The 20,141-nt window shown below is 36.0% G+C and overlaps 1 protein-coding gene and 1 pseudogene across 3 annotated transcripts in view; one reads left to right on the top strand and one right to left on the bottom strand.

Annotated features, from left to right (window-relative positions):
* Positions 1-20,141, bottom strand: part of Macrod2 (mono-ADP ribosylhydrolase 2) — a 2,075,735-nt gene that overhangs the window by 1,593,864 nt on the left and 461,730 nt on the right. The window lies entirely within an intron of this gene.
* On the top strand, positions 9,747-14,404 carry LOC124972669 (VIP36-like protein; annotated as a pseudogene).

The raw sequence follows: 20,141 nt of genomic DNA, 5'->3' as shown, positions 1-20,141 counted from the left end.
ATATATTTAGAGGAACCTGGAAATTCCTCCAGAAAACTTTTAGAACTCATAAGTGAATTCAGTAAAGTAGCAGGTTACAAGATCAATGCTCATAAATCCAATGCATTTTTATACATAAGTGATGAATCTTCAGAAAGAGAAATTAGGAAAACTACCCCATTCACAATAGCTTCGAAAAAAATAAAATACTTGGGAATCAATCTCACAAAAGAGGTGAAAGACCTCTACAATGAGAACTACAGAACACTAAAGAAAGAAATTAAAGAAAACCTTAGAAGATGGAAAGATCTCCCATGTTCCTGGATAGGCAGAATTAATATTATCAAAATGGCTATACTACCTAAAGTGCTATACAGATTCAATGCAATTCCAATTAAAATCCCAATGATGTACCTTGCAGAAATAGAGCAAGCAATTATGAAATTCATCTGGAAGAATAAAAAACCTAGAATAGCTAAAGCAATCCTCAGTAGCAAGAGCGAAGCAGGGGGTATTGCAATACCAGATCTTCAACTCTACTACAAAGCAATAGTAACAAAAACGGCATGGTATTGGTACCAAAATAGACAGGTAGATCAATGGTACAGAATAGAGGACATGGACACAAACCCAAATAAATACAATTTTCTCATACTAGACAAAGGTTCCAAAAATATGCAATGGAGAAAAGAGAGCCTCTTCAACAAATGGTGCTGGGAAAACTGGAAAACCATATGCAATAGAATGAAATTAAACCCCTATCTCTCACCCTACACAAAATTCAACTCAAAATGGATCAAGGACCTCGGAATCAGACCAGAGACCCTGCATCTTATAGAAGAAAAAGTAGGTCCAAATCTTCAACTTGTTGGCTTAGGATCAGACTTCCTTAACAGGACTCCCATAGCACAAGAAATAAAAGCAAGAATCAACAACTGGGATAGATTCAAACTAAAAAGCTTTCTCTCAGCAAAGGAAACTATCAGAAATGTGAAGAGAGAGCCTACAGAGTGGGAGAATATTTTTGCCAACCATACCTCAGATAGAGTGCTAATTTCCAGAATCTATAAAGAACTCAAAAAACTCTACACGAAGAATACAAATAATCCAATCAACAAATGGGCTAAGGAAATGAACAGACACTTCACAGAAGAAGATGTACAAGTAATCAACAGATATATGAAAAAAAGTTCAACATCCCTAGTAATAAGGGAAATGCAAATCAAAACTACCCTAAGATTTCATCTCACCCCAATTAGAATGGCGATTATCAAGAACACAAGCAACAATAGGTGTTGGCGAGGATGTGGTGAAAAAGGAACACTCATACATTGCTGGTGGGGTTGCAAATTAGTGCAGCCACTCTGGAAAGCAGTGTGGAGATTCCTCAGAAAGCTTGGAATGGAACCACCATTTGACCCAGCTATCCCACTCCTTGGCCTATACCCAAAGGACTTAAAATCAGCATACTACAGAGATACAGCCACATCAATGTTCATTGCTGCTCAATTCACCATAGCCAGATTGTGGAACCAACCTAGATGCCCTTCAGTTGATGAATGGATAAAGAAACTGTGGCATATTTATACAATGGAATATTACTCCGCAATGAAGAATGATAAAATTATGGCATTTGTAGGCAAATGGATCGAAATTGGAGAATATCATGCTAAGTGAGATAAGCCAATCTCAAAAAACTAAAGGACGAATGATCTCGCTGATAAGCGGATGAGGACATATAATGGGGGTTGGGAGGGGTTAGCATTAGGTTTAGGGTTAGGTTTAGAGTTAGGCTAAGGAGAGCGGTAAGAATGAAGGAAAGAAGGACTGTTTAGAGGGAAAAGAGGGGTGGGAGGGGTGGGGGGGGAGGAGAAAAACAATAAACATCATTACCCTATGTAAACGTTAAAAATAAATAAATAAACAAACAAACAAACAAGGAAACAAAAAAAATCTATATATTTTTACTTATGCTGCTCTTTTAATTTGAAATTATCCCTCACAATCTCAGATGTCACAATGTAGCTAATGAATATAGCCTTTGAAATCAAACAAATCTGGACTTTAGTTGCTGATCAATACTTATTAGTTATATCCATAAATGATAGCAATTATTTAGTTCCTTAATCTTTTCATAGAACGAATCATTTCTTCCTTTGACCAAGTTCATTTTTTATATTTTGCCTCACATTTGATATTTATCTCACCAGACACAGTATTACTTATATATGTATTTTATAACTAGACTATATGTCTGGGGCTAACTAGTCAGGTTAATTTTCTCATAGTCTAGTACAGTGCCTGACATTAAAAGAAAAAAGAAAAACTGTTGAATTTGTTTTGACTAAACTCCAAATCTTACTATGACAAGCAGAGTACTAAGAATTTAGTGGATAATAATAAAAAAAAAAATGTCAACTGACCTATTACATGGAAAGATCAAAGGAAGTCCCTGAAAACAATGCCACACTAATGTACAAAGAACCATTTATTCATTTCTCTGGTTTAGAGCAATTTTTTCAACTGAGATGCAGAAAAAAAAAATCAATCTGTCAAGATTTTAACATGCACTCTAGATATGCTTCCTTTTTCCAAGGACTCCAATGAGAGTGGGGAAAAACACAAGAAAAAAACCAAACTATTCAGTTAAGACAACCTCATAGACACATAAAAACCTAGAAACGTCCTTTACTTCTTTCAGCTTCTTCAACTATGTACCATAGGAAAAATCTCTAAGTCATGTGTTTAATTTATAGATTTATAAATAATATTCAAATCATTAGAGATTTAAAGTGTATATCAATCAAACATCAATGAATTAAATAATAACTATCACTCTCTAAAATGCAGAAAAATTGTGTCAAATATCCATATGGAAGTAAGAATTAGTGGTATTAGAAAAATCCATATTTACTGAAGAGCAACATTTTCCTTATACATATAATCAGTGTTCTGCATGATGAGAAATAATCATCAATGTAAATCATGGGATATAATTCTAAAATCAGCTTTAGATTTGTCTCCCATTTTCTTTTTAAAATGCATTCATAGGCAAGGGTTTCCCTAACTAGTAGATGAAAACTCCAGTAGGCCCACGATATCTCTGCACACTCTTAGGGAATAAAAAGACAGTTGCAAAACACAGTCTCAATGTAGTACATAATCCCAGTATAATATATTAAGAAGCAGCAATTTTATCTTCATTCAAAGATTAGACTACCACCCTTTTCCCCTACATAGAGACTAAAGTCATTTACCTATCTGGAATCTAACTGAAAGTAGTCAAGGTGGGAAAGTTTTCACTTGACTGATACTACTATAAAATGTCTTCACACCCTTGGCCTTGGAAATGCTTCTCCTAGGCATTTTCATGAGTGCTCAAATGCTCTACCTCTGGGTTTTTTGATTATAAACAGCGACATGGATTACTTGTTCTATTCCTCTAGTAGTGGATTCCACCACCATCATGCCCCCCAGCCACTGGTTTCCTGATGATCCAACATCACTTTGATAAAAACTAATTAATTAATTAATTAAAAAAATACTCTGCTGGAGTTCATTTGCCCTGCCTGCAAGAGTCAAAATTACTTAGGACAATGCTGCCTTTCCCAAGGTCCATATCTGCTTCCTGGGAGTCACATACCTTTGGCTCATTCAGAGTAGAATTCAGCTTCTGCTCAGACACTGTCCTCTACTTAGCTTACAATAGCCATTTCAGACCATCTTTCACTTCCAGATACCTCAGGTGGGCAACTTGAATGTGATCTCCCATGTCTATGGGAGAAAACAAACCCTGACAGTGGTCTCCTTTGAAACTCCTCCCTATATATAGCCTGGGTGCAAGCAAAGTCACTGCATGTGCACACATCTCACACACACACACACACACACACACACATACACACACACACATGCGCACATGCAAAATCTCTTCTTCATCAGGGGATGACTGGTAGCAATAGCAGTATATGCTATTTTCCAAAGGAACTATCCTCACAAAACCCTTTCTAATCTCTATTAACTTGACCCTTTTGAATAACCTTCAGTGTGGAATGAAATCCATTAGTTAAATATTCCCTTGGAAAAATCTGCATCTTGATGTCTTACAACTCATCTTGCAATGTGCTATCTATTGTATTTTGATGGCACAGATCAGATAAAACTAAACTATCTGTTGTATCAGCATATAACTTATAGGCAGGTTTTTTCCAGAATAAATATCTTTAGCAGATGGCATCATGCCAGGATACAGAATGTTTACACTAGTTTTGGAACTCTTTTTGCAAGAGATTTAATCATACTAATCATACTTACTATATCACTTGCAGTGTTTTTTGATAAAATGTTTTTCCATTAGAGAAGTTAGAAATATGAAAAGTACCCTCAATGAAATATTCTGGTAGAATTCTTACACAATCAGGACAAAAGCATGTTCTTCATTCTTTAGCCCTATTTTGTCACTCTGTTTGGGGGCAGTGATACAAGACCAAGAGATGCTAAGTCATTATGGTTAAGATTTGGGGACATAAATGTTGGGATCAAACGAGCAGATCAACTGAGGCCATCTAAAGTTGGAATAAGGTGTCAGTAGTTCTCTCTGAGTTTATCTTGGTTCCTTGAGAAGTAATGTGATAAGAGAAAAATTTTTACCTATTCAAAACATGGGAGGCAATAGTGTCCTGATTAGAAAGGTAGACTCTAAGGTCAGATAGTCTGGGTCAAAACATTTACCAGCTAGTGACATTAGACACATTAACTTTTCTGTGCCTTAATTTTCCCATATATTAAGTGATAATAACAGACTTACCTTACATGTTTGTAAGAATTAAAAATATAATCAATAAATATGAGAAATCTTGAGCAGTATTATTCCAACAAATGCTTAGTACTATCAGAATCAACAATACAGAGTGAAAACAGACAGGAAGGCAATACAAAGCATGGCAATGACTCTGGATTAGTCATCACCAAACTTGTTTCTGCTTCTTCCTGGACAAACAGATGAATCACATACCCCACCCTTGCTAGTACTTACGTTTGACTAAATTGCAGTCAGGGTGATATCAGTAGATGTACATTCACAGGCATGTCCTATAAAAATAGCCCTCTGTATTCTTTTCTTTATCCACAGCCAACTTCTGTGGTGGCAGAATTTCATGATAGAAAGAGCCACTTATAAACCCAATGATAATAAATTCCCATTTTGGACTTCATGCAAGTAAAGAAAAAACATTCCATTCTATTAAGCTACTCAGATTATAGATATCATCTGTTATAGCAACTAGTGTTATTTTGCATAAAGTAGTATTTTAATTTTTACCCATGAACTTTTACTTAAAATAATTTAAAAACCAAATATCAAAATTTGCCTTCCATTATTTTTTTCCTAGGCCAAGGATAAACTTTTTCCAGACGTAGTCTAGATAAGGAAACAAACTACATTTCATTGTACAACAGATGAAGGAATCAAGTTTTGGGGAGGTGAATGAGTTTGAGGAAGAAAGCACCAAAAAAATAGGGAGTCAGGGAAAGATATAAATAATCTTGAGAGAAAAAGAAGATAAAAATCATTACCACAGACTCTGAAATGCCTTACACAAAGGACTTCATGGAAAAATCATCCAAAAAGAGGTGAGTCCCTAGAATGGAGGAACTTTAGGTTATGTAGAGGGAAATGGGGGGTATGAAAAATGGTGGAATGTGACAGATATCATTACCCTATGTTCATGTATGATTACATGAATGGTATTAATCTACGTTGTGCACAACCATAGAAACGAAATGATGCACCCCATTTGTGTACAATGAATCAAAATGCAGTCTGTAAAAAATAAAAAATAAAAAATAATAATTTTTTAAAAATGTGCTTTGGCCAGGAAGCCAGGAAATGAAGCATCTTCGATTAAGCATAGAGAGTAAATCAGTTCTGAGAACCAGCTTGTTTTTCTCCTCTACAAAATGAGGGAGCTATAATAGATCATCACTAAGGTCCAGTTCAGCTCTAACATTGTATGATTCTCTGAATAAAATATGTGAGTTTTAAAAACAAGGTGAGTTCAGAAATTATCCACCATACATTCAGGAAATATTTAATGAGTGCTTACTTCAGGCCAGGTACTACTTTTGCTGCTGGGTACTTACAGAAGAAAAAATATTACAAAAATCTCTACCCTCACAGAGCTTCTATTATAGTTTGGTAGACAGAAAGACTCACATGGCTGGGGAAGAATGAGTCAGAAAGTAGTAGGAGATGAGATCAGGAAGGTAAGAGGGAATACCTAGGTCCCTAAAAGGACTTGGAGTCTTACTCTGAGTGAAATAAAAATCACTGAAGGGTTTTGAATAGACAAATGGCATGATACAACTTAAATTTTTTTAAGACCACATTGTCTGCTATGTTAGGAACAAAGTACATAGGGAGGCAAGAGTAGAAGTAAGGAGATACAAGGTTACTGCAATAACCCCAAAGAGAGGTGATGATGGTTTGAACTGAAGTGATGGTGTATGTGGAGGTGGTTATGTGTTGGTTAGTCCTAGATAGACAGACAGTCTTGTGCCACATTATGATACTTCTAATCCATGAGAAAATGATTATGATAGTGGACCTATAAGATCATAACAAAGTTGAAAATGTCCTATTTTAGTATTTTTATTATATCTTACCTGTGTTTAGATATGTTTAGATATATAAACACTTACTATTGTGTTCCCATTGCCTAATAGTACTGAGTATAGCAATATGTTATACAGATTTGTAGTATAAGAGCAACAGGCTGTACCATAACCCAGGTGGATAGTCTCTACCCTCTAGGTGTGTCTAAGTACACTCTATGATGTTTGCACAATGACAAAGTTGTGTAACACTGCATTTCTCAGACTGTATCCCTATCATCAGGCAATACGTGTACATGTATTTGTGTATACACACACATATGGATGGTAGAACTAATGACATTTGCTGATAAGCTTTTTACATGTGAGGAAAAGAGAAGAAGTGAGAATGACACCAAGAGTTGCCATTAACAGATGGGCCCAGATTTAGAAGCTAATTTTGGACACGTGGAGTTGGAGATTCAAGTGAACGAATAAAATTGAAGTTAGTATATGGCTCTGGAATTGAAAGCAGAGATATAAACTTGGGGTAATCTGTACATATATTGCATTTAAACTTGTGAGATTAGATAAGATCATCTAGGGAATTAAGGTAGCTAGAAAAGAAAAAGGTTCAAAGACTGTTCCTTGGGATTACTCCAGTATTTAGAGGCTAGGAAGATAAGTAGGAGCCACAAGAAACTATGAAGAGCAAATAAAAGCAAATAAAAGGCAAATGTGGTGGCATAGAAGAATATTTTTCAAGGAGAGAAGTGTGATTTTCATGTCAAATACTGCATATAAATCATATAAGATGAGTACTGAGAAGGAACAACTCAATTTGGCAGTTTGAAGGCTCTGGCAACTCAGAACACATGAGAATGTACACATTTCATATAATTCTTCCTGACAAAAGTATCTTTCTAACAATAGTATTCCCTTTTAGTAGGGTTATAATGATTTCATCTAAACTTTTTCTATTCTTCTATTTTATGACATCCCCTAATAATATTATTGTCTTTGAGTTTTTGCACAATTTTATGAATAATACTGTTAGTAATTATGAATTATATTAGTCATATTATAGTTTTTGGATAAAGTGAGATTTGGCTGGTTGTGGCTTCAATCAAATTATAGAGAATGATATAAAATTAAAATTTAAGCTGCCTGCTTAACTGAAAATATTTGTGCTATAATAGTAGCTACCATTGAGGGAGCACTATCTGTTATGTGCTGCAATAAATGTTTTAAACGCATTGTTTCATTCAATGATAATCCTGAAAGGCAAGTCCTATAATTATCCCCATCTTATAGGTAACAAGACTTTAGTTTAACAAATCAGTAATTTTCCAGTCTAGTATAACTATGACACAATAAACTCTCTACTATTTAACTGAACTGTTTTGACTTTTTCTCCATAACCTACCCATTCTGGTGTGGTAGCATAAGATGAGCATAGCTCATAGACTCCATACTCTCTTCATTTAATCTATAAAAACTGATCTTTCCTTATTCTCATCCCAGCCTCTGTCCAGTTCTTTCTTCTCTACCCCTTCATCTTTAGAAAGAAATAACTCTAAATTTCAGGGGCCACAATACCAGAATGTGGATTTTCAGTGGAAGGGTCAATATCACCATGCTACATACTGTAGCTCTACTGTTTTACTCTTAGGTCATTTCACATGGGGAGATGGATGTTGTGGACTGGGTAACACTTTATCCTCATGGACCAAGAAGTCCAGATTGGAGTTCTTAGGACATATCAAGTAGACTGCTAGGGCCTGACGCTCTGCTCTCATAAAATGAGAACATTCGAGATCAGAAGGAAAGTTCCAGCAGGAATCTAGCATGATGTATGTACCATTTGCTGTTCACTCCCTTTCTAGCAAAGACTCTGGGTTTAAAGAAAGAAAAAGAGGTAGGAAAGGAAAGAGAAAGAATCTTGTATAAAGTGTCTCCATTTTTTTTTTTTAAGTTGGCTTCAAAATTACTGGTTCTGTAACTTACAACTAAATAAAAATCACCAGAACATAAAAGTAAATAAATGCTTTTATAAAATATTAAGACAATAAAATTGACCAAAATACAAAGATTCACCTGCTCACTTAATTTTCCCTATTAAATATAATTTATTTATATTTCCACTTTTAAAGGGCTTTTCACTTATTTCTAACATTTCTTAGCTCTTAAGATTCCTCCTATGCTATTTCCTCATTTACACATGAGTTTCTAGCTTAGTATTTTTAGACGTCACTATTTTTCAAATACATAAATTACTATCAACATTGTAACAGAACATTCACTCAGTAAGACAGGAACTTAGTATTTTTAATATTTCTGAATTTTTTATTGTAGACTGCATGAGGCATGAAGTAACCAGAAAGGCAATAAGCCCACAGATATTTCTAGGCCATATGAACATCAGAAACTATCCTGCAAATCTCAATAGTCATTGTTTCTGCGCCTGCAGACCAAACTGATCAAATAATGGAATAATGTCTCTGTTCATGAAAGGGTGATGTTCTGAGTCAATGCTTTATCATTGGAAATGATACAGGAAGCTAAGAGAATATAAGTACCAGAGATAAATTTCAAATTGAGAATTACTTATGTTCCTTCCCTTTTGGATTACATAGATGTATCAATTATCTACTGCTAGGTGATAAAACCATCCCAAACATTAGAGACATAAACAAAATTTATTTATTATTGCTGAACCTCATGTGAATCAGCAATTCAGTAACTAAGTAGTTGTTTTGATCTTGCCTGAGGTCACTCATATATATAGCTGTCAGGAAGTCTGGCTGTCAGATAGGATATTTCAGTTCTTTTTCCCATGGCTTCTCACCCTCCAATGGGCTAGACTAGAGTTCTTTACATAGTGATCCCAGTGCTGAATTCCAAGAAGGTAAATTAAAGCTGAAAGATCTCTTAAGGCCCAGCATTATTTATCACATAAAGTTATTTCTACCACATTCTACTTATCACAGCAAATAAGATTACTCCAAATTCAAAAGATGGGTAGACACCAATAATACACATATTCTCTAGCTAGGCTGAATCTAACTTGATCAAAAGTACTCTCTGGCCAGGACAGAAATACGATTGCTCAGGTTGTGCCCTGCTCAAAAGATCTGGCCAAGGGGGTGGTGAGTCATGGGCTCTGTTTACTAGCCATGTGCCCTGCTACAGAGTTATACCCACAAGAGGAAGAGGTACCTTTTTCTAATCTGCATATAGGCTCATAATGGAATATAGGAAATTCTCTCTGTGGATTCCCCCACTCATTTTCTGGGCTCCCTAGTTGGCCAATAGAGGCCTGGAGGTCCCATGGTACCAGTGAACTCTGAGGCTCAGAAGTAGCTGCCATAACTTTTACAATGACCTTTTCCTTTGCCACTCCAATACAGCCAGGCCAACCGCGTGGGAAAGTAGATGGAATGTGAGATGCTCATTAATTATAGCTCTTCTACAAACTCATTCTATCATCATGTAGAAGATCAAGTACTTTCCTTTACCAAAAATTATGTAAAGTTCCACAGATGTGATCACATCACTCCTCTACTCAAAATTTATAATAGCTAATTTCTACTGAGCAATTACTATTAGGCAATATTCTAAATATATTAGCTATATTACTCTATTTAATCCTCACAACACTCTATAAGATGGGAATCATTATTCTTTTCATAAGTGATGAAATTCAGGTACAGAAAAGAACTAGAAGCCAATCCCTGGAGGTTCAGTACAAAGGTGATGTACTAGCTTTTGTATTATCTTCGAAATTTCTCCCTTTGTCTATAGAATGAAGTTCAGGAAGTACAGAAAGTCAGCAGTATTCTGAGGGATATGGCATCATGATGGTCTCTCCTTTGGGATGCTGAGAATGGAACCACTAAGACATAGCCTCAGACTCATTTTTCTCCAATCCACCTGTATCAGTACTCCTTATCTGTGTAAAAATGCTCTGACTTCCTACCTCTGTGACATGTCCACTCTGCCCTCTCAAACCGAAAACCTCTTCCCTCTTCTTGTTTAGTAATTTTAAAACAGTATTTATTCAGTTCTTCTATGAGTTTGGCACTATTCTAACTACTTTAAATGAGTTAACTCATTCAATTCTCCCAACAACTTGCTAGTAAATAACATGATTATCTTCATTTGTACAGATGGGGGGGTGCGGAAACCTGGGGCATAGAGAAATTAAGTATTCCACTCAAAGGGATCCAGTTGTTAAGTAGCAGAACCCATATTTGAATCCTGGAGGACTGATTCTTGAGCCTATGATTGTAACCATTACTTAATGCTGCTTTTCTCTCTTTCTCTACATGTGTATGCATGTGTGTGTGTGTGTCTGTGTGTGTGTGTGTGTCTGTGTGTGTGTGCACTTTTAAAATATATACTTTTAGATGATACTATTGAAATATATACTTTCAAATAATACTATTGGACTATACCCAAAATAGTCTGAATATTTTGAACTTCATTTCTCAATGACAAATTTATTTTTAGAAATGAAAATTTAATAGCATATTTTTAAATGGGCAAAATATCAAAAAATAAATATCCATTAAAATATATTTTAAGTATAGTAATATAAATGCAAACTTCATTTACATAAGTACTATTTTTATTCGTTACTTAAATTCTGTGACTTCAATTTTCAAAGGGATATAGAGACAAATGACAAATTAAGAAAGAAGAGAGCCAGGTGCGGTGGCATGCCTGTAATCCAAGTGGCTTAGGAGGCTGAGGCAGGAGAATTGTGAGTTCAAAGCCAGTCTCATCCAGAGCAAGGTGCTAAGCAACTCAGTGAAACTCTGTCTCTAAATAAAATACAAAATAGGGTGGGGGATGTGGCTCAGTGGTTGAGTGCCACTGAGTTCAATCCCTGGTACTCACCCCCCAAAAAAAAGAAGAAGAAGAGATGCATATAAGAAATGCATAATGAGAAAACCTCTGTAAAATACAGAATTGCAAAGATAGTGGACTGAGACAGATATCATTGCCCTATGTACATGTATGATTACACAAATGGTATGAATCTACATTGTGCACAATCATAGAAATGAAAAGCTGTACCCCATTTGTGTACAATGCATCAAAATGCAGTCTGTAAAAATAAAAAAAAGTACAAAAAAAACATAGAATTGACAGATATGAAGTATTAAAAGATTGGGAAAAGTGAAGGATGGCATCCAAAGAGAGTAGCTTGTGAAAAACAATTTTAAAAATCACCACTTACTTTTCTTTTTATAAATATGTGTGCCTCATGCAGCTAATTCTTCTAAGTCATGTCACTAAAATATCATAATTAATGGTATTCAGGATTGGAACTGTTAATTATGCTTTCTAATAATTAAGTTGCCTATAATTTTAAACCTTAGGTCCTGCCAAATTGAAACTTCCATATGTTTCAATTAAAAGCTATTTATGTGAGAATCCACTGCTTTATCAGGATACATGTTTAAAATAATAATGTGAAGAATATAAACTAAACAGTATTAATGACTAAGATTTATTGAATACTTCCTAAGATTTAGGTACATAATAACTGTATGCTTAGGAAATAGGCATTGTGTTCTACAAATAATATGGCCTCAATAGAACCTTCATTATTATTATTATTCTTTGTTTTTCACAGGCAAGGATATTGAGTTAGTTAAACTGATAAAGAAGGATTCAATTGCAGATAGACTGATAATGTAGCTTGGCCATTCAGTATCCAAGCAATCCAGTTCCTAATAGTTTCTAGGCTGACAACTGATTAATTTTAATTTGTCTTTTAAGTACCCACTATATGTCATACACTGTGTTAAGTGCTAGGGAAACAAAACTGAAAATACATGACCTCTCCCCTTAAATATTCATTGACTACTAGGAAGTATACACACAAAATTTACTATCACAACACAGGGTAATTGTTAATGAGAGGTTAGTGGTTGGGGTGTTGATTGCCTAGGCATACAGTGTTAACCAGAAATAATAACATATACTTAGTTTAGAGACAACAAAGAAAAAAGCACAATTAAATCCTTAAGGAAAGGTGGAAATGGGAGGTTTTACAAAGAAACAGAAGTTAATTCAAAATTGGCTTCATAATATAGCTGGTACATTGCTTATATTTATTTTAATTAGACTAATAATGTGGTATAAATAAAACGTTAATGAAAGAAATCGAGTTCATCTTACTATCACTTTCTTATTTACTCGGGGGGTTTACAGTCACACTACATGCATGGTTTTGTATCACTTGTCAACAGATAAATATAAATTTAACCAGACTTTTTGCACTTTGTATTTTCTTTCACTTTAGCACATGGGAAAAACATCTGATATCCAGTCTGGCAATGAATGAACTGGAAAATGATTGTTTTATATTCTGTATATTCTGGGTTTTATAAAACTGGTTTTAGCAGCTTAATTACAAGTTTTAAATGATTTATATGAGTTTAGAAAATGTACTGATGTATTTTACTTTAAATAATATATTTAAATATATTTTCCCATAACTAGGTTGTCACTCCACAAGAGGAAGAATTTGCTTATCATTCCTTACAGATACTGGACTGCTGCCTGATGCATACATGGTACTCAATAACTATTTATTGAATGAAAAAGTTAATTAGTTGTTAAATTAGCATTCTAAACAAAAACAATAAACATTGGAATCTTATCATTCCATGAGTTGAATAATGAACCCTCAAAAGTATGTCCATATGCTAATCCCTGGAACCTTGAACCTAAGCTTAACTGGGGGGGGGGGGAACAGTCTTTGCAGATATAAACATATTAAGATGACATTATCCTAGATAATTTGTGTGGGCCCTAAATCAAATGACAACTGTTCTTATTAATGATACACAGAGGGATGAAAGAACAGCAGTGAAAGAGACGTTGGTGATTCTGAGACACTCTGGATAGTAGCAGTGGAGGTGGTAGTGTTTGTCTGCTCAGGATAGGTCCAGAATGATGCTCCTTCTCCTTTAATTAGGGTCTGGGCAGGAACGATGATATGGTCACAGGCAGTTCCTCACTGTGAAATCTGATGGGCAGTGCCATGGTGATGACCCAGTCTATCTCCTTATTCCAGATTTGCAAACTAAACAGTGTCTTGTGGAACCTGGTACCATGTTTCCTAAGAGACTGAGAGATGGAGGTGTACGTCAAGATCAATGACCAACAGAAGAAGAATATGCTTGGTGATAGTTCAACAATCTGATCTATCAAATGCATCTAGGGCCTATGTTTGGAAACATGCACAAATTTGTGGAGCTGGAAGCACTTGTAGACTTGATCCCAATAAAGATAAGCTGCAAAAGTGGTATTCCCCTACATCTCAATCATGGTGAACAATAGCTCCGATAGCTATGATAATAAGTAAGATGGGTGGCTCACAGAGTGTAGGGCTGTGCAGTCATTTTATGCAATATCTGTTATGACCACTTCCTTGTGATTTGCTATGTCAAGAGGCATTTGAATATAATGATGGATATCAATGGTTAGCATGAGTGGAGGTGTCCGGGGTAATGTTTCCCCAGGGCTTCTTTGTCACTTCTTTCATCATTGAGAATCTCTTGGATAATCATGTCATCATTTCCCTAAAATTGTTTGAGCTGATAGTGGAGAGCACCCCAGAATAGGAGACACTGCATCAAGATACGTTCTTGACTTTTGTGGATAATATGAAGCTGCCTGACACAATACTCTAGTGCCACCCATGAATAGCCTGGCCCTTGTCCTCATTGTACTTTTATCTCTGGTGTTTTCTATATTTTCCATTGTCCTTGGAATCATACTCTACAAGAAGTGGTAGGAACAGAGTAGAAAGTAAATTTTCTATTAAGCCCTCCTCCTGAAACCACCTAATCACCCATAAGGCATGGGAGAAACAGATGCTGGCTTGAGCATGCATTCTGGCAAGTCTGTCCCAGTCTCCAGCAGCTGGTTAGGGTTGGTGCTCTGTCACTGGATCTTTGAATGCAAGGAGCCCGCATTCCTACGATCATCTATAGGGGCATCTAACTCTGGTCCAGGAAGCCACTTACCCCAAGGCAATACTGCTGTAATATCCCTTTCCCTGCTGTCATTCCACTTGGGAGGAAGGCAGTCTAGACAGAAATGTACTATTTTAATGCCAAAATCAGAGAATAGAATTAGATAGCCCAGGCTTGGACTGGACTCAGCAGGCCTTTCTGCTTCATTTTTAAATCCACAGAGAATAGAAAACTAGTAACTCATACCTTCTGGACATTGATTTATTGGTTTTTGGTTTTTGCCCAAGTTTCTATCTATCTGAGGAGCTTTCCTTGGGAACCTGTTGGAAACTTCTTCCCTGTTTTGCCTACTCTCTCTCTCCCTCCATTCATTGATCTTTCCATGTATAATCTAAGCTTGAAAAGACATTTGGGTGTCTCTTGGTTGGGGCCTGAAGCTGCAAAGCAAACAGGTTTCTGACCCTCCTTAAGTGGCCTCAGGGCTTTCTACTCTGACTCCTTGCTCCAGCCTTTGTTCTCTAGTGTGGGTCTTATCTCTGCTGGTGTGTCTGTGACATTCCTAATCAGATGCCTTCAGGCCCTTGGCTGAAAGTCAGAGTACAAGTCAAGAGGAGCTTAGAAGACATCATGGAGGCCATGAGATTAACTGTGAAACTGATCAAGTCCAGGTTGTACAAAGAACGTACTATTTGTCATGTGATCTGATCATGCAGAGGTATTTCTAGATTCACTGGAGCCTGGTTAGCTACATGCTTTGTGTTTTATCATGGTTTTGGGAATCCCACTGTGAATGCTGAAAGTGTAAGAAAGCTTTCTTCGTATTACCCGGGCTTGGATACTCCCCCAGGAGGAAATTTGATTTCTTTCTCTTAATAGAGAAGAAACAATCACTGTCCTTATGTTGGAAGTCAGGGAGCAAAAGACCTTATTATCTGTGCCTGGAGGAGTTCATGGTCATTGAGCAGCACAATCTTATTCCACTGCCTTATCTGACAAGGGGGTCACATGATGTTCACTTGTTTCCCTGTGATTAAATTAGTAGCAGGCCAGAGTCACCTGAGGGCCTCGAACCCTGAGCTTTCCCATTGGCCTCTGTAGCATGAGGGAAATTCTTAGAGTGATTGGGACAAAAAACAAAAGCAAACAAACAAACAAAACAAAGAAACAAAAAGGATAAAGAAATATAGATATAAACACAAAGAGAAGGTGACTATATAATGATAGAGACAGGTTGGAGTGATGCCGTCACAAGCAAAAAAATGTGTAAAGCCACCAGAAATTGGAAGAAACAGGAAAGAATCTTATCTTCCCTGGAGCCTTCCAAGGAAGTGCTGTATGAAATACCTTAAGTTCAGGTTTCTGGCCTCCAGAACTATGAAAGACAAAAATATTGGTTTAAGCTATCAGGTTTGTGGTACTTTTTAAAATCAGCTTTAGGAAATTTAAACAGCTACCCACAGATCTTCTGTGGAAGAAGTCAGATAAACATAGTTGTCAAGTTACAGCTGATCTAGTTGAGAAAGTATGGGAACTTACATTGATAGTCTCTGACATCTATAGATAAGCAGATGAGAAATGATGGTGTACTTTGGTAACCTTGACAAAAGCGTATTCAGAAGCTGAGTATCTCCTTCCCAGCCACTGGCTGCCAGAACCTCATTGAACTGGACAATGAACACAAATTTCATACTTTTTATAAGATATGGCCACAGAAGTTGCTACTGGTGTTCTGGGTGAAGAATGGAAGGGTTATGTGGTCTGAATCAGTAGATGGAATGACAAACAAGGTTTCCCCATGAATCAGGGTGTCTTGACCCATAGCTGTGTTTGCCTGCTTCTGAGTAAGGGGCAATTACAGCCCATGGTGAACTAGAGAGACAAAGTTCGAGGTTGCATTATGGATACCAATCTGAGCATTCTCAACTTGGTTATTGTTTTTAAAAAAGGAGAAGGATATTCCTGGACTTATGAATACTACTGTGCCAGGTTGACTGGAACCGAAAGATCTAGTAGAATCTGCAAACTTTTCAATCTCTCTAAGGAAGATGATGTCCACCAATACGTTGTCAGAAAAAAACTAAAACAAGGAAGGTAAAAATAACCCAGGACCAACGCACCCAAGATTCAGCATCTCGTTATTCCACGAGTCCTGCAACACAAGCACCGGCATATTACTCTGAAAAAACAGGGTACTAAGAATTAGGAAGAGGCTGCAGAATATGCCAAAATTTTGGCCAAGAGAATGAAAGAATCCAAAGAAAAATGCCAGGAACAGATAGCCAAGAGATGCAGGTTATCCTCTCTGAGAGCTTCTACTTCTGAGTCTAGTCAAAAATAAGAATTTTTAGGACTAATAAATAAATAAGATCAGGCCTTAAAAAAAAAAAAAAAGAAAGCATATTTAGTAGAGTGATGTGTGATTACAATGGAACAAAGAGGAAATGGAAATGGAAAGAGAAGACATTAAATGTAGGAGGTATGGGCAACCATTTCAAGCAGTTTTGCTGAAAAGTTGTAAAGAAGATAGAAATGGGGGGTGTGGATTCAAGAGAAAGATTATGAAAAAAGGAAAACTAATAACACGTTTGCTGCTAGAATGAGCCCACAGAGAAGGGAATACTGAAGAAGTGATGGACCAAGGTACTTCATTTACTTTAGGTTGTTCGTGAGACTGACATCATTCCTGCCTTCATTTATTCTAAAGTCCAGAAGCAGAGATTTTAAATTAACAATTGAAAGGGGATGTGGAAAAAAAGAGGTAAAAATGCAACAGCAGGGCTTAATCCTGGAAGAGGAGACAATAAATGGTGGTGGCAAGGATCAGTGAAACTTTTCTGAAAACTGAAATGAGTTTAAATGTGGAAGAAGGGCTTAAACATAAAAATTCAAAGAAAGATTTGAAATGATTTCAGTTTGCCTCATTTCATTTGGTAACTTACTGCATTTATAACACAAGGTACAATATAGCAATATTTGTTCTCTTTGTTTGCAAGTAATGTCAAACAGATACAGATTAGCATTATGGAATTTGAGAATTTAAATTAAAAGTTCCATGTCTTTCAGCTAAGTAAATCACAAGATTATTTTTGTGTTCATTTATCTACTGTATTTGTAACTTGGTGGCAATATAAACATAATTTCTAAAACTAAGATCAGCCATACATGACACTTTAAATATTTAGAAAATCTACAAATTGCTTATAACTTCTAGATGCATGTATCTTCAGTGATATACAATGATGGTTAAAAAGAATTGTTTATTTTCTGCCATATTATTACAACATTAACTATGTTTGCAAGTCATTTTCATAGATAATGCAACTCTGAGAACAGAAAAATCACATGATGAATTTCTCTCTTTTCAATCCTCTAGGAATTACTTTCCCAGATTGTGAAAATGTTGCTCTATCAAACCACATGCAACCAAATAAATTCTCCAGACACTCTTGCAGAATACTAACAAAGTATCTTGATGAGAGAATTTTCAGGTAAACTGGCCGTTTTTCTTTTCATTTCATTGCATTGCTTCCATATGGTAGCTGTTAAAATTCTCTGTTTTGTGAATAGTCATAACTCTTCAGGAAAGTCGACAAATGAAGATAGCTGCTTTGCTCAGCTAGGAATGACCAACTTTCTATCTGGTGAAGGCTGAATTTTATGATTCTGATTACTCTGCAATTCTCTTTGTCTTAAAATGCTTTGGTTCTTATCCCACATCATTTATTTGTTGTATGTTTTGTTTTACAAATTTTACCCAATTCTCAACTTGAGAAAGTCAATTTTTCTCTTTATTTTCTACATTATTGGTCACACTAGCAAATTAAATACTTGTCAAGCAAAATAAAAAGCCTTGAGTTTATTTACTTAAGCTTGGTTTGAAAGAAATCATCTGAAGACATTCTTTATCATACATTCATTGCTGGTTATGCACAGGTTATATTTCAGTTACCTGGGGCTTTGTTACAGATGTGTTTTATGTCTGTTTCACTATGTTTCTGCATTTCCCAGAAATTTATGCTTATTTCATCTCTTTCATTAAGACCATAAAATTACAATTTCCTTGAAGGCAGGTAGAGCTATGCACTGCCTCTTAAGGATGTAAATATCTTTTTCTTCTCTGACTAAATCTTCCCTACCCACTGATAGTGACAAACTCTTAGAAATAATACATGTAAAGTGTTTGAACTAGTGTAAACACAGAATTCCACAAACATCAATTGGCATTACTATTATTACTAGTATTTTCATAGCCATATTACTGGGAATTGCAGTTCTATGTCTATAACTTCGTAAGTATAAAATTTTCAGCCTCTTTTTATGCTGAAAAATTAAGACTTGGACTCTGAAGACAATTCTTTCAAGTTGCACTTAATAACAATAAGAGAAATACATCAATGTGGGTCACTAAAAGGTCATTTACAGCCAAAGAGTAGTGGTGGCTGAGGGACGAGTCCTAGATCACAACTTTACAAATAGTCCAGAAATTTGGAGCAGCTGAGGGACAAGGGAGCTCATATTAGTTATTTACAGAAGACTCAGAAAAGATCTCATTCAAAAGGATCCCAAATGAATGATTTTTAGCATTCGGTTTTCAACATATTAAATCCTCCTGAATCCTACTATCCTATAGTGTTTTCTAAGAAAAGCAAAGTGACACTGTTGAATGGGTTTCAAAATCACAGTCCATATATACTACTTTTTTAAGTTAGCCCTCACATACATTCAACATTTTTTATTGAGCACTCACTACGTGTTAGGCAGATACCGCTCCATGCATTGATATGTGGCAATAAGCAAGGCAAGTGCCTGCGCTCATGGAAGAAGCAAGGGCAAACAATTCTGTTTAAACATATCAGGCAGCAATAAATCTTATGACATGACATATGAACAACACAAAGGAAGTGAAGAATTACAATAGCAGAATATTTGAAGCAGTGGGGACTACAAATGAGACTGAGGTCTGAGTATGTCTAGCAGTTTCCAGGAACGGTGTTAGTAACAGCAAAGTGAAGTTCGAGGGAGAGACAGAGGGGAGCACAGCACATAGCCCTTGCATGCTCTAATGAGGAGCTTGAATTTTATGCCACTGTGTTCTCTGGCCAAATAACAATATTAAATCATAATCCAAATTTATTGAAGAGAAGAATTGGGACGAGTAATTTTCTCAGCCTCCATTGTTGGATTTGGACTTGACTTACCCTCTCTGCTATCGGAAGTGATCTAAATGTAATACCCAAGCACTTCAGAGTCTAGGTATCAGGATCAATGAGAACTCAGAACCTCAATAGAGACTTCTTCAATCTGACTTGTGGAAAACTTGAGTGTGAATCAAAAAGTAGAATTTTTGCCTTGGTTCTGTCCCTAACACTGACATGTACGTTTTAGACACTCAACTGCTTCAGGTCTCAATTTCTTATCTTAAAAAGTAGGACATTGATCTTCCAAATTCTTCCCAACTTTAAATTAATTAAGTTCTGCCCATTTGTTTCAGGCCGAAAGTGCATCTAACAAAACATCTCTTTAAAAAAATTTTAAAAACAAGAGAAATATTAATAATCTCATTAATTCACCACT

Source organism: Sciurus carolinensis, chromosome 2 (assembly GCF_902686445.1).
Source record: "Sciurus carolinensis chromosome 2, mSciCar1.2, whole genome shotgun sequence".
Classification (NCBI taxonomy): domain Eukaryota; kingdom Metazoa; phylum Chordata; class Mammalia; order Rodentia; family Sciuridae; genus Sciurus; species Sciurus carolinensis.
Note: the sequence above shows the minus strand (reverse complement) of the source record. Positions and strands in the feature narration are given on the sequence as shown.